Source organism: Nelumbo lutea, chromosome 4 (genome assembly GCF_056320005.1).
Source record: "Nelumbo lutea isolate HS-2025 chromosome 4, American lotus-T2T, whole genome shotgun sequence".
Taxonomy (NCBI): Eukaryota; Viridiplantae; Streptophyta; class Magnoliopsida; order Proteales; family Nelumbonaceae; genus Nelumbo; species Nelumbo lutea.
Window position 1 is genome coordinate 86,261,493 of NC_142687.1, and position 14,427 is coordinate 86,275,919.

General features: G+C 40.6%; 1 protein-coding gene across 1 annotated transcript in view; it reads right to left on the minus strand.

The window, feature by feature from the left end:
* Positions 1 to 14,427, minus strand: part of LOC148861514 (ATP-dependent caseinolytic (Clp) protease/crotonase family protein) — a 36,697-nt gene that overhangs the window by 2,838 nt on the left and 19,432 nt on the right. The gene's annotated exons all lie outside the window — the stretch shown is intronic.

The window sequence follows — 14,427 nt, forward strand, 5'->3', positions numbered from 1 at the left end:
TGATGCTAGAACCTATCATACTCCTTTATAGCAAGATCATTCTTTAGGAAGCTACACTAGGATGCACTACACATTTAGTCAGTGATTTTCCTAATACCCAGATTTGGGAGTTCAATTCCCCATCAAAGGTAACCTTCATGGTTTGGACTAAGGGTGTTCATGGTCCGCCTTGGAGAAGATCTCAGACTAAACCAGTAAATTATGGTCTGAAGAGTTCTCAGACCAAACCAAACCATTCTAGTATTTGGTCCAGTTTCCTCAACATGCACAACTGCACATACTGATATTTATTCCTAAAAATTGCTTAAAACTTGAAACCTAGATAAAGAAGTTGAAAAGATGAACACGTTTTTACTTCTAAAAACTGGAAGAAATAAATACAGATCTAGGATCAAATAAATACCTTTTATTCAATTACTTACAAGAAGACACTATCAACAGATTGCAGTGGGTGATCTTACTAATCTATGGCTGAAACTTCAAGGCTCTACACCAAGACAGATCAAGATGACGCTAGACCCTATCATACTCCTTTATAGCAAGATCATTCTTTAGGAAGCTACACTAGGATGCACTACACATTTAGTCAGTGATTTTCCTAATACCCAGATTTGGGAGTTCAATTCCCCATCAAAGGTAACCTTCATGGTTTGGACTAAGGGTGTTCATGGTCCGCTTTGGAGAAGATCTCAGACTAAACCAGTAAATTATGGTCTGAAGAGTTCTCAGACCAAACCAAACCATTCTAGTATTTGGTCCAGTTTCTAATATGGTTTGGGCCATTCTATTGGGCTTAACCCAATTAGAAATCCCAAAATAGCATATATTCATGCATAAATAACAAAAAAAATTCAAATACCAAATTGACTTGTTAAGAAATACCACCTATTAAAGTCAATTAAATTGCATTCACAATTTATCAAACATAAACAGGTCCTTGGGCATCAAACTACAAGTTAAAAATTGAAACAAACAACAACAATGTATGAAATACTTATATAGTTTAGAGTTATGTAATATGTTTAAATGTTAAAAGAATACTTATGTTGTGTATATATAACTAACTATATTATAAATGCTTAAATGTATGTAATATATATATATATATATATATATTAATAATTCGGTTTATGGTTTGGTTTCTGAAATTCAGAACCAAACCAAACAAGAAAATTATGGCCCGAGAATTCTCAGACCAAACCAGACCATTTTCTAAGGCCAGACTAGATCAAACCACCAATTTCAGTTTGGTTTGGTTCAATTTGGCAGTCTAGACCATATAATGAACACCCCTAGTTTGGACTGTCACACCTAGGAAATCTGACAAAGGATAAGCTAGTGGCTATTCTTGCATTGCAAATTCTGCACCTCCATTAGGGGTATGGTATGGATACTTTCAAAGCAAAATGGTGTTTCCAATGAATAGTGAAATAGTTTCTGCTTGTCTGGGATATTTGGCGATTATGAATAAAATAGAGAAGCAGCTTGGGAACATATAATCCCAATGGCTTCTGTATGCACTCCTTGCACAAGAATATTTGGCAACAGACTGCACAATAAAAGGAAGCAGTAAAAGGTTTCATGGCAGGAAATACTCTTAGCTAGCAACTGAAAGAGTTCAGGGAAAAATTCCATCAGCTTATTATGGTTTTGGATTATTAAGTAGGAACATGGACACTAGCCTATACTTCTAACACTTGTTATACTATGAGTTTTCTACTATATATTCATCTATAATACCATCTTGTTGCACATGAGCTCAAATGTGGAAGGGGTGGAATGGCCAAGACTGGATGATGAGAAGGCAAAGTGGTTGAAAAGGAATTTCAAGGAAAAAGAGATAAAGCAAGCTGTCTTTCTAATGGATAGATCCAAGGCTCTGGACCCAGACGGCTTTTTATCAAGATTATTAGGAGGTGCTAAAAGAAGATTTAGTTGAAGTTTTTAAGGAATTTGCAGATAACAACATAATAAGCCCTAGAGTCAATGTCACATTCTTGGCCTTAACCCCTAAGAAGATTGATGCCAACCACCCAAAAGATTTTAGGCCTATTAGTCTAGTGACAAGCATCTATAAAATTCTAGCTAAAGTGCTCTCATTGAGGATCAAAGAAATTCTCCCATCCATCACCAACCAAACTCAAGGGGCTTTCATTTAAGGGGAACAAATAACAGATCAGATTCTAATGTGAATGAATGTGTGGAGGAAATGAAAAGGTTTAGGCAAAGAGGTTTCATTTGTAATTTGGATCTTGAAAAGACTTATGACTGGGTGGATTGGGAATTTTTATCAAAGGTGATGAGGAATTGTAGGTTTGGGGACAAGTGGTGTAGTTGGATACTTGCGTATCTTAGTACTTGTCACTACTCTATATTGGTCAATGGTGTGGTGAAGGATTTTTTTCCAGCTTGCAGGGGTGTCAGACAAGGGGACCCACTCTTTCCTTTCATATTTACTTTAGTAGCCAATGTGATTAGTAGAATCATTACTAAGGCCGATAGAGGAAAGTAGGGAGAAACCAGATCCCAATCACCCATCTCCAGTTTGCAGATGACTTGATGATTTTTGTGAAGGAGGTATTAGCGAGAAGGTAACAAACATAAATGAACTAATCAAAGGTTTTGAAAGAATCTCTAATCTGAAAATAAATTTGGAAAAGAATTGAAAGCGGGTATTAATTTGGAAGATGGGGAGACTAAGGCTATTGCAGAGTGTCTTGAGTGTTCCATCTCTTCTTAGCCTATGTCGTACTTAGGGCTTCCATTAGGGGTAAATCCTAGGGAAAGCAGATTTTGGACTCCAGTGCTAGAAAAAGTTTGAGAAGAGATTAGCTTTGTGGAAGAAGATTTAATCTCTTTGGGATGTAGCATCACCTTAATAAGAGCTACGTTGGCTAATTTACCCTCTTACTTTCTGTCTATCTTTAGGATACCACCTAAGGAAGCTAGGAAGCTGGAGAAGTTGATGAGAGATTTCCTATGGGAGCTAGGAGAAGGGAAAAAAAAGGACCATTTGGTTAAATGGGAAATTGTATGTTTAAGTAAAGAAGAGGGGGGTTTGGGAATAGGGAGGGTGGTTGAAAAAATCAAGCTCTATTGGGGAAATGGCTGTGGTGATGGCCATTGGAAAGCGAGAGACTTTGACATGAAGTGGTGGGAAGTATTCATGGGAGCTCAAAGAATGGGTGGGATGTTGGTGTATTAAGGCAGGCTAACTTGGCAGCACCCTGCAAGGCCATTCACAACACCCTTCCTCAATTTCTCAGGTTTGTTAGGTATGAAGTTTGTTCTAGTAACATTATTCCATTTTGGGAGGACATCTAGGTATAAAACACCCCACTAAAGGACCATTTTCCTTTGTTATTTTTTGTTTCGCTATATAAAAAAGAGGTGATCTCAAAATTTGTCTCATCTTCAGGAACACCTATGGCTCCTAATTGGGTTTTTAGGTTTTGTAGGGGATTAAGGGATGATGAAATTGAATCCTTCTCTAACTTGCTTTCTCGTCTTAATCAGGTTCGCTTGGATCCCTCCAAGCCAAACAAAAGGGTGTGGGCTCCTGTTATGGTCACACCAACCGGCAGCGCAATCATAGGCAGCAGCACGCACAGCAGGCCGTGCAGTAGCAGGCACCGCCTGGCAGCACGCAGCACGCAGCACGCACCGCCCGACAACGCGCAGCACACAACGCCTGGCAGCGCCGCACAACGGCACACACCGCTCGACAGCGCGCAACACGCACCTCACGGCAGCAGCACGCATTGCACGGCAGCTGCAGTAGGGCGGGGCCTACATGACAGCTCATCAGGGTGGGTCCACACTCTACTCTCCAACTCGCCGCCAGCTTCACCATCCCTTATCCCTTATCTTATCTTATCTTATCTTATCTTATCTTATCTTAAGTAAGAGTTGTGTTACTATTAGGAGTAGGTAATTAGGAGTTTGAGTTTAAGTTGGATTACCTTAGCCTAGCCGAATCCAACAAGGAATTTCCTTCTATAATCTCCTATTTAAGGAGCTACAAGTTGAAATAAAGTATTCAGTTTTCCAGTCAAGAGAAGAGTAAGGAGAGTTCGGGTGGTCTCTTGGACAAATCACCCATTCAGTTTCCGCAATAGGGTCTGCACGCAAGGGAAAGCAGGGCTTTCTCCCCGTGGACCGACCCGTGACAATATCCTACGCGCGGGACCATAACATTTTGGTATTAGAGCCAAACGTCACGGGCAATATGGAGCAACTATCATTCAAGATCAACGAACTGGAACATAGGCTAGCAGAAACCAGCATGGAGGTTCGTGAAGTCAAGGAAGATGTCCGGGAGATGCGACGCCTGCTGGAAGCATTCCTCTCCAACAAAGAAAGGAGTTCTAAGGGAATCGCCAACACAAACAGTCGCTGTCCGGACTGGGCGGAGGCATCCAGTGAACAACACCGGGAGGGCTATACCATTGCGAGCAACTCTTTTGTAATCAGCGCACGGGGGGATGAAACTGTAAAGTCTCCTCCTTTGGCCGGGGACAATGTCATGAACATTATATTGGTACCTGCAGAATGCGCTCCTAGGTCGAGGACAGGTGGACTTAGCGATGTTGCTGGGACTTTACCGAAGGCCTTGGCTCGGCGTGAACATAGAGTTATGGTTGTGGCACCACAGTATGGTAACTATGCAGAAGTCCAAGAAACAGGAGTGCGCAAGTGATATAAGGTGGATGGGCAGGATATGGAGGCTGCTCTTGAGGTTCTCTTCTGTAAGTATACCCGACGCGTTCTTGTGATCCACAACATAGCACACCGGGGTCGTGGTCCAGTACGCGATTTTCGTTATGTGGACCTTCCACAAAACTACTTCAAACTACATGACCCAGGAGGTTGGGAACACTTCAAGGTCCTTGCAGTTGGCCTGAAAGCAGCAGATCGTGTAGTCACCGTAAGCCATGGTTACGCTTGGGGGCTGAAAACTAAAGGAGGTTGGGGTTTGCATCAAATAATAAATGAGTGTGATTGGAAGCTGAAGGGCATTGTGAATGGGATTGATGCAAAAGAATGGAACCGGCTTTATGCACTGAGCTACGGGACAGTCCCTATTGTTCATGCTGTTGGTGGACTGAGAGATAGTGTGCAGCCGTTTGATCCATTGGAAGAGTTCCAAGCCCCGTATCCGGAATTCGAGCTTGAGGACAAGCTCGTTGTCCAGGAGGGGTGTGATGTTATGGTCACACCAACCGGCAACGCACTGCGGCACAGTCATAGGCAGCAGCACGCACCGCCTGGCAGCACGCAGCACACACTGCTCGACAGCGCGCAGCACGCACCGCCTGGCAGCACGCAACACGCGCCACCCGACAGCACGCAACACGCACCGGCCGGCAGCACGCAGCACGCATCGCACGGCAGCAGCACCGCGAGATGCGCGCACCGTCCGGCAGCTGCAGTAGGGCAGGGCCCACATGACAGCTCATCAGGGTGGGTCCACACTCTGCTCTCCAACTCGCCGCCAACTTCACCATCCCTTATCCCTTATCTTATCTTATCCTTATCTTATCTTATCTTAAGTAAGAGTTGTGTTACTATTAGGAGTAGGTAATTAGGAGTTTGAGTTTAAGTTGGATTACCTTAGCCTAGCCGAATCCAACAAGGAATTTCCTTCTGTAATCTCCTATTTAAGGAGCTACAAGTTGAAATAAAGTATTCAGTTTTCCAGTCAAGAGAAGAGTAAGGAGAGTTCGGGTGGTCTCTTGGACAAATCACCCATTCAGTTTCCGCAATAGGGTCTGCACGCAAGGGAAAGCAGGGCTTTCTCCCCGTGGACCGACCCGTGACGAGATCCTACGCGCGGGACCATAACAGCTCCTAGGCCCAAAGAGACCTTTACTTGTGCTTCTTACTTCAAGTCCATCTTTACATCTTCTGCCCAACAACTTTTTCCGTCAAAGGAAATTTGGTGCAGGCCAGTTCCCCCCAAAGATTATGGCTTTTTGTTGGGAAATGTACTATGGGAAAGTAAACGCTCTAGATAAGTTACAAAAGAGAAGACCTTTCCACTGTATTACTCCCAACCGATGTACCTTTTGTATAGCTCATGGGGAGGATAGTTACCATCTACTAATGTCTTGTCCATTCTCTGCAGACTTATGGGCTTGGTTACTTTCATTGTTTGGGAGTAGTTGGAGCTTTCTAGTAGAAGTTTGCATAATCATTTTGACCATTCTACCTTCTCTTGGCCTACAAAAGAGGGAAAATTATGTGGAGATGTGCTTGAGCAGCCCTGATTTGGACATTATGGGAAGAAAAGAATGCTAGAATATTTCAAGACAAGGAAAGGAGCAGCCAGGAACTGAAAGACTGTGTGTTGAATAGGGCAATACTTTGGCTGAAGACTTTGGAAATTTTTCATCAATTCTCATATAATGACTTCTGGAGAAACTGGTTAGCAGTAGTGAGGTGGTCTTCCTTTAAGAACAAAATAGTTACAAGGTGGTCTCCTCCGTCTGAAGGTTCACTGAAGCAAAACTTTGATGGAAGTAGTTAGGGTAACCTAGGGTTATCTGGAATTGGGATTCGGAGATTCTGTTAGGGCAAAGCTATTAGCTGCTGTACAACGGGTGTAATTTGCAAAAAAATTGGGGGTAGAGCATTTAATAATTAAAGGGATTCCAAGGTGGTTGTGGGCTGAAATATCATGAGGATACCATATGGTGCTACAAGAATGAAATTAAGAAAGGTACTGAAAAACTCGGTGGTTATAGCCCAATCAACGCCATTGGTGGCATTTACAAGATAATTTCCAAGGTTCTCGCTAGGAGACTCAAACCAGTGTTGGGGAGCATAATTTTAGACAGTTTAATGTAGTTTGATAAAACTGCCTATCAAGAGGAGATGAAATTGAGGCAACGGTCCAAATGTTTATGGCTAAAGGAGGGTCACAACAATAACTCAAACCAGTTTTCTTGAGTCTCCACGGAGACTCAAGAATATCATCGAGGAGTGCCATCATCTTTGCATGCTGATGGATCTGAATGTTAGGTACCGACATGTCTATCGTGATGTGAATCAAGTGGCAAATTGGTTGACTCATATCTCTATGCCTGGTCATGATTTATCTATGGGCGAGTTACCTAGTGATCTTATTTATATCTGTTTTTGTGATGCTTGGGGACGTGCTACCCCCCGTCTTGTCTAGCCCCCTTCGACCTATACAAAAAATGTGCATTTGTGGAGTGAAGGTTCATGATGGATGGGTTACTAATTGCGAATGAGTTGATTGGTTCAAGATTAGTAAGTGGAGGGGCTGGTTTGTTGTGTAAAGTGGAATTTGAAAATGCCTATGATCACATCACTTTGCAGTTCTTGGACTGCATATTAAGAAGAATGAATTTTGGCTCTAAATGGAGGAACTAGATCTTGGTGAACAAAGTGTCTTGTGGGCGGTTTAAGAGTTCAAGGGGTTTGAGGCAAGGGAACCCACCATCCCCATTTTGGCTTATATGTGTGACAGAAGCTCTTATAGAATGATGAAAAGGACCACTTCAGGGGGATTTTTAGAAGGTTTTGCAATGGGAGATGAAAGATACTCTTGTTCTGTGAGGCATCTCATGAACAACTTGGCTATGCTACGATAGTTCTCCGGTGGTGCATGAGTTAGAAAGTTGGGCAGAGGAATGGGGGTGTAGAGTGGGAAAACTACCCCTTAAGTATTTGGGGATGCCTTTGTGTGATAGATGTAATTCTCAATCAATATGGGAACCTATTGTGGAGAGAATTGATAAAAGATTGTCTTCTTGGAAAGCCAAGCATCTGTCTTATGGAGGCAAAATACTTTGTTGAAGAGGGTGCTGTCTTCCTTGCCTATGTACTTGCTCTCATTGTGCCCGATTCCAGCTAGAATGGCAGATGCTATAGAGAAGAAGATGAGAGACTTTATGGAGAGGGTGGAGGGTCAAGAAGAAAAAAATACAACCTGGTTAGTTGGAAATAAGGTTTGCAGGCCTAAGCATCAAGGAGGTTTGGGTGAGCAAAGAGTGAAGAATGTTAACATTGCTATGTTGGGAAAGTGGTTTTGGAGGTTTGAGGTAATCAAAGAGGTCAATAGAGGAGGGTGTGGATACAGAAATGCTGGTTGGGAACTTGAGGTGACAAATCAATCTTACAGATGTGCTGTTTAGAAAGGTATCAGTTAAGCATATGATCTTTTCTCGAAAGGAGTAAGGTTCAAAGTTGGAGATGGTCTTCAGGTGAAACTTTGGAAGATGAATGGTGTGAAAACAGACCTTTGAAGGAAGCTTATCCTACTCTATTTGAGCTGGAAGTGGACAAAGAGGCTTGTCGGGCAAATTGTATGCTGTGCAGAATGGAAATGTGATATAGTCTCCTCAATTTAGAAGAAACCTGAATGACTGGGAAGCAGAACTCGGGAGTGGGAGAATAAGAGAATTTTCAATCAAGTCTTCCTACAACCACATCTATAGATTGGAGGAACAAACAATCTTGGTTAAGATAGTTTGGTGCAAGAATGTGCCCATAAAGTTATTTATAAAAAAATATGGATGTGTCCATAAAGGTAGCCTTTTTTGTTTGGACTGCTTATTTGAATAGAGTTATAAATAGCGACAACTTTGTAAGGGTATGTTACTGGACTACACCATCTGTTTTATGTGAGCAAAATGAATCAATCAACCATCTGCAATTACATTGCAGATTTTCTTTCCAGGTAATTGCAGATTTTCTTTCGAGGTATGGTCTAAAATTAGAAAATTGTTTTGAGGTACACAGCTGATGCCCAAAATCCGTGGTTGACTTTGTGAAGGGATGGAGAACTGAAGGTCTCAATGTTTTTTAAGATAAATAAAAAAATAAAATTCATTAAATAAGAAGAAGGTATAATGCATCAGGTGACAAGGCATCACCCACAAAATCAGTTAAAAGGACATAAAACATAAAGAAGAACAAATGAACAGACAGATACATATACTTTTGCGTCAATTAACAAAGACTCAGAAGTCCAGAATCAGAACCAAAATCTTCTCTCTTAGAGTCTCTGAATTCTGGAAGATTCAACATCCATTCATAGTTTTCAAGGTGCCAAGGCGAGGCTAGGCGACAGGGGGGTGCCTTGTTGCCTAGTCGCCTAGGAGGGTGCCTAGGCGATGGATTTTTTTTAAGTAAAACCATATACCCTAGGGTAGTTCCCTAGGTTCCATAGCCATCTTTCATTAATAATTTTCCATAATTTTCATAAGATAAGTATAAATTTCATGTTTAAGTCTAGAAAATCAACATTTTATGAGAAGAAAAAGAACAAAGGAAAGAAAATTCAAAAAATATAGGGGCTGAACCCCTACTTTTGTTATAGGAAAAGAAGAAAAGAAAAGGTGTTGATTAGACAAAATTTTAAGTTCTTCCCTTGCTTATTGGTTCAGGTTTTGAAATCTTTGAGGATTCAATCAAGGACCAAAATTTCAAAACGATACGCCCTATATCGAGTGTATTTGTATCTTTGGCGTCCCAATACACATGTTTACAGGTGTTTTTAGGAGCCCATTTTTTAAAATAATATATACATATATTTAAAAATGAAATTGAAAACCAAAGAAATTAAAAAATAGGGGGAGTATCGTTATAAGTACTGATACACCTCTACCGATACACAGGTGTATCGATACTTTGAACCATGAGTTCAATACAGCAGTTAGCAATGTTTGTGTTGGTTAGACCCTAACAAATAAGAAAATAATAAAAAGAAATTAGTATATAAACACATAAAATGAGTATTCTAGCTTAAGAATGTCTACTTTATAATTATAATGTCAAAAAATAAAAAATATAAAAGTATTTTATAGCACAATGCACAAAATTGCTGGGTGACTGGGCGAGGTGAGCCTCCAAGGGCGCCTTGTCGCCTAGGCGTCGCCTTGACAACTATGCATCCATTCCACCAGTCTTGAATCAATTACAGCACATTGCCAATCCTTCTTTCTTGCTTTGTTGTTAAAGATTCTTCTATTTCTTTCTTTCCACACCTCCCAGCAGATTGCAAAAGAAACACAACTCCACATAATTTTAGCTTTCTTCCCCTCATTGATTCTTAGCCACTTATCAAAGATCTCCATAGGTGGCTGGGGATTCCACCCGCCTGTGTTGAAGAGGCGTAAATAGAATAGCCATATTCAGCTCACATAAACACAGTCGACCATCAAATGTATCGCATCTTCTGAATCCATTTCACAGAGAAACACACCTATTAGCCAAGAAGAAACCTTTTTTCTTCAAATTATCTAAAGGATGCTGTTCATTGCCATCAGCCATGCAAAAGCTTCAAATCTGAGGGGGGATTGGATTATCCCACACACCTCCAATGTGGTGACTTTCCACTTGATTCTTGACCAGGGCTTTGTAGAAGGATTTAACTGCCAATTTGCCAATTTTGCTCTCTTTCCACCTTCTCTCATCCAGAGTTTTTTGACTGTATCACTGTCTCTTGAAATCTGACCAACAGCACTACACATTCTTCCACCTCTCTGTGCAGGAAAGGCCGTCTAAAAGTGGGGCACCAGCACACCTCACTCTGCCTCCATTCAAAGCAATTAGCAATGGTGATATCTTTTCTGCTCAGCCTATATAATCTGGGACAGACTTCACAGAGCTTCCCACTTTTAACCACTCATCCTCCCAAAATCTAATACTTGATCCATCTCCCACCTTCCATGAAACACAAGCTTTTACTGAAGCTTGGGATTTCATGATACCCTTCCAAACACTCACCCCATAAGAAGAAAAACCTCCCTCAGATCCCACCCAAAATTCACCACACCATATTTGCTTGCACTTACCCTTCTCCACAAATCCTCCCTTTCCCACCCAAACCTTCATACCCACATCCCTAAGAACCCTAACAAGGCTTGATCAACAGCTCTCACCCTTCTAATTCCCAAACCCCCATCTTTCTTTGCCCTAAAAACCCAATCCCGTCTCACCAAATGAAACTTTTTCTGGGCCACTTTTAAATTCCACAAAAAATCCCTTTGCATACTTTCAATTTCTTGACTCACCACCATAGTTTTCAAGGCGCCAAGGTGAGGCTAGGCGGCAGGGGGGTGCCTAAGCAATGAATTTTTTAATTAAAAAACATAGATCCTAGGGTTGTTCCCTACGTACCACAACCATATTTCCTTAATAATTATTCATAATTTTCATAAGAAAAGTATAAAATTCATGTTAAAGTATAGAAAAGCAACATACTCATGAGAAGAAAAAGAAGAAAGAAAAGAATAGAATATTGAAAAAAAAATATAGGAGCTGAACCCTTATTTTTGTTATAGGGAAAGAAGAAAATAAAAAGTAGAAAATATGTAAAGATATGGAAGAAAAAGTAGAAGAAAAGAAAAGAAGCAAAGAAGAAGAAGATATGAAAGAAGAAAATGTGTTGATTAAACAAAATTTTAAGTTCTACCTTACTTATTGGTTCAGGTTTTGAAGTCTTTGAGGGTTCAATACAGCATTTAGCAATGTTTGTGTTGATTAAACCCTAACAAACAAGAAAATAATAAAAAGAAACTAGTATATAAACACACAAAATGAATATTTTAGTCTAATACTGTTTATTTTATAATTACAATCTCAAAAAAATAAAGAATAAAAAAGTATTTTATAATAGAAAGTACAAAACTGCTTGGTGTTTAGGCGAGGTGAGCCTCCAAGGCCGCCCTGTCGCCTAGGTGTCACCTTGACAATTATGCTCACTACTGCTGATATTTTCAACAGAGAAAAAAAGTATATTGGTAAATTTCATAAAAACACTTTTAACGATGGTGATCTTCCCCCCAAATGAGAGATACTTAAATTGCCATCCTGCTAATCTCTGGTCAATTCTATCTAATACTGGTTGCCAAGTAGAAAGAGTTGAAGCTTTCGCACCAATAGGCAAACCCAAGTGAAAGGAAGCTCCCCTCTTAGGCAATCCAAAGAGGCTCCACACTCTTCTAAAACGTCTTGCTGCAAATTCCCTACCCCAATCATGACACTTTTTTTTTAATTAATCTTCAGACCTGAGAGCACTTCAAACCCTTTAAAATTCTCCTTAAGTTCAGCACTTGCACTGATGATGCCTCTGAGAAAATCAAAGTGTCATCCACGCACTGAAGATGAGATAACATCAGTCTTTCACTTACCACCTCAAAACCTCTAAGCAGCCCTGCCTCCACTCCCTTAGCAATTAATATTGGGGTACTGCCCAACACAGGCTCCTCTTCGAGGGAGAAGCTACCTCCTGAATCAAAGAAAGTGAGAAAACAGAAAGAGAGAGTGAGCAAGAAATGGGATTCGGTAAACTACTTCTCATTATTCTCGGAGCACAAGACCTCTTTTTATATATCTGTAATAGTCGTTTGACATTTTTATTACAGCTAACCACTTTGCCCTTGATTTCTTGATCTGTTACTTCTAACTGAATCTTGATTAGTTGTCAGCTGGTTCTTGGTTAGTTGTGCTGAGTTGGCTTCTTCCTTTTCCTTCTAGAATATACCTTCAGCCTATTGTTCATTCTTTCTGGGTCCCTAAAAATTAATTTGCTCAGCACCTCCACTACTAAAACGAAAAGCAAAGGGGATGGGGGTAAGGATAGAAATTATAATTCCTCTTTAATTTATGAAAATCTTTTTGTAAAGCAAGGTTTGGGGGTATAGGACTGCACAGGCAGTGATTGTAAATCAAAGTATGCAGTGTACAGCAACTTGTCATACATGCTTTTTTTGTCTACATAATGATACCATACTTTACCTTCTTCAAAAATTGGTGTCCACTCCATTCTTAAGGCTTCCAAAGGTTACAACTTACAAATTAGACCATTTTAAGATTACCAGTACAAAATCACTTTCAATCCTTTGATGTTTATGGGAGGACTTACTTGTATGATTGTATCTGTTGCATTTTGGTCTTGTGATCTCCATGGTTATGTAGAGTCTCTCATTTTGAGTATATCTCTTCCTCCTGGAAGAGCTAGGCAGTAGGCCAAAAAGGAATTAGGTTGAAGTAGTGAGAAATGATTTGAGAACCCATAATTTAACAATGAATATGGCACTAAACAGAGTGGAATGGACGAGCAGGATTCTATGTAACTGATCCCAAATAGTTAGGATAAGGCTTAGTTGAGTTGAATTTATTGAAATCAGTTAGTTTCTCCTAGTTTTTTATTTATTTTTCTGTTATTTAGTGCCACAGGGACACTCTTGTAATTCCTCTTATCTTTATTAGTAGTTGGGTCGCCCTAATATAAAAGCTAATAGCTGGTGCTGCCAGCCATATGTTTTGAATCCAATTTTTCTTCTCTCTTCTCTCTTCCTCTTCTTCATTCCTCCTCTCTTCCTCTCCTTCTCTGATATCTCTGGCCTGGAAAACATGGTATCAGAGCAGGCTTTCTGAGATCAGAAAGAATGCAATAAAGTTTCCTTTTTTGTCTTCTCCTTGCTGTGGACCGAATCTGATCAAAGAGCAGATTGGACTGATCTGAAGGGGGTTCTACTAGTCTTCTTCTCTTCTTCCTTGGCCGTGTGCCAAGGAACCCTTAAAGGAAGGGAAATCTGATGCTGTGAAGATAGATCTCTCTTCTGTGGATCGTGTGATCCTCTCATACCCAGGTAAGTGGGCTTTTGGAGGTCTAGATGACCTGAAACTGCTAGGTTTCTTTGAACTGTGGATCATGTGATCCTGAAATTTTTTTTACCCAGACAACTGGGCGGTGTAGGTCTAAATGACCTGTAACTGTAAGACAGTGGTTGACTACCTTCCTTAGAAACATTTCCAGACTCCAGTAGCTGTGTATCCAAGAAAAGTGATGAAAGGGTACATACAAAGTCAGTCTAGCTCCAGAATTGCCCTTCTTTGTTTCTGAACTGTGTGGTATTCCTAAAATTTATACTTGACTGAAACTGAACTGGGAACTGAACTGTGGCTGAACTGGGGAACTGTAATTAAACAGTGACTGAACTGTGGCTGAAGTGAATTAGGGATTGAACTTTAACTGAATTGGGGACTGAACTGTAATTGAACAGTGGCTGAACTGAACCAATCTAAACTGAACTGTTAATGAATTGTGGCTGAACTGTGACTGTTTTTGAACAGACCTGGTCTGGGAACCTAAATCTTATAACATGTCTTCTGAGGATTCTATCCTGTCTAGTGGGTCCTCCAGTCAAGGTGGAGTGAGTGGGGGCCTTGACATGAGTTTTCCCATGGATGTGATACCTTTTGATGGTTTTAACTACCTAGAATGGTCAAGGGGAATCAAACTATACATAATAGCCAGGGGAAAGGTATGCTATATTAATGGTAAAACTAAAGAACCAAAGTCTAAGGGGGTAGAGCATGATAGGTGGGATCAGGAAAACAGCATGGTGATGTCATGGCTGTTACTGTCTATGTTGCCTCCAGTCAGGA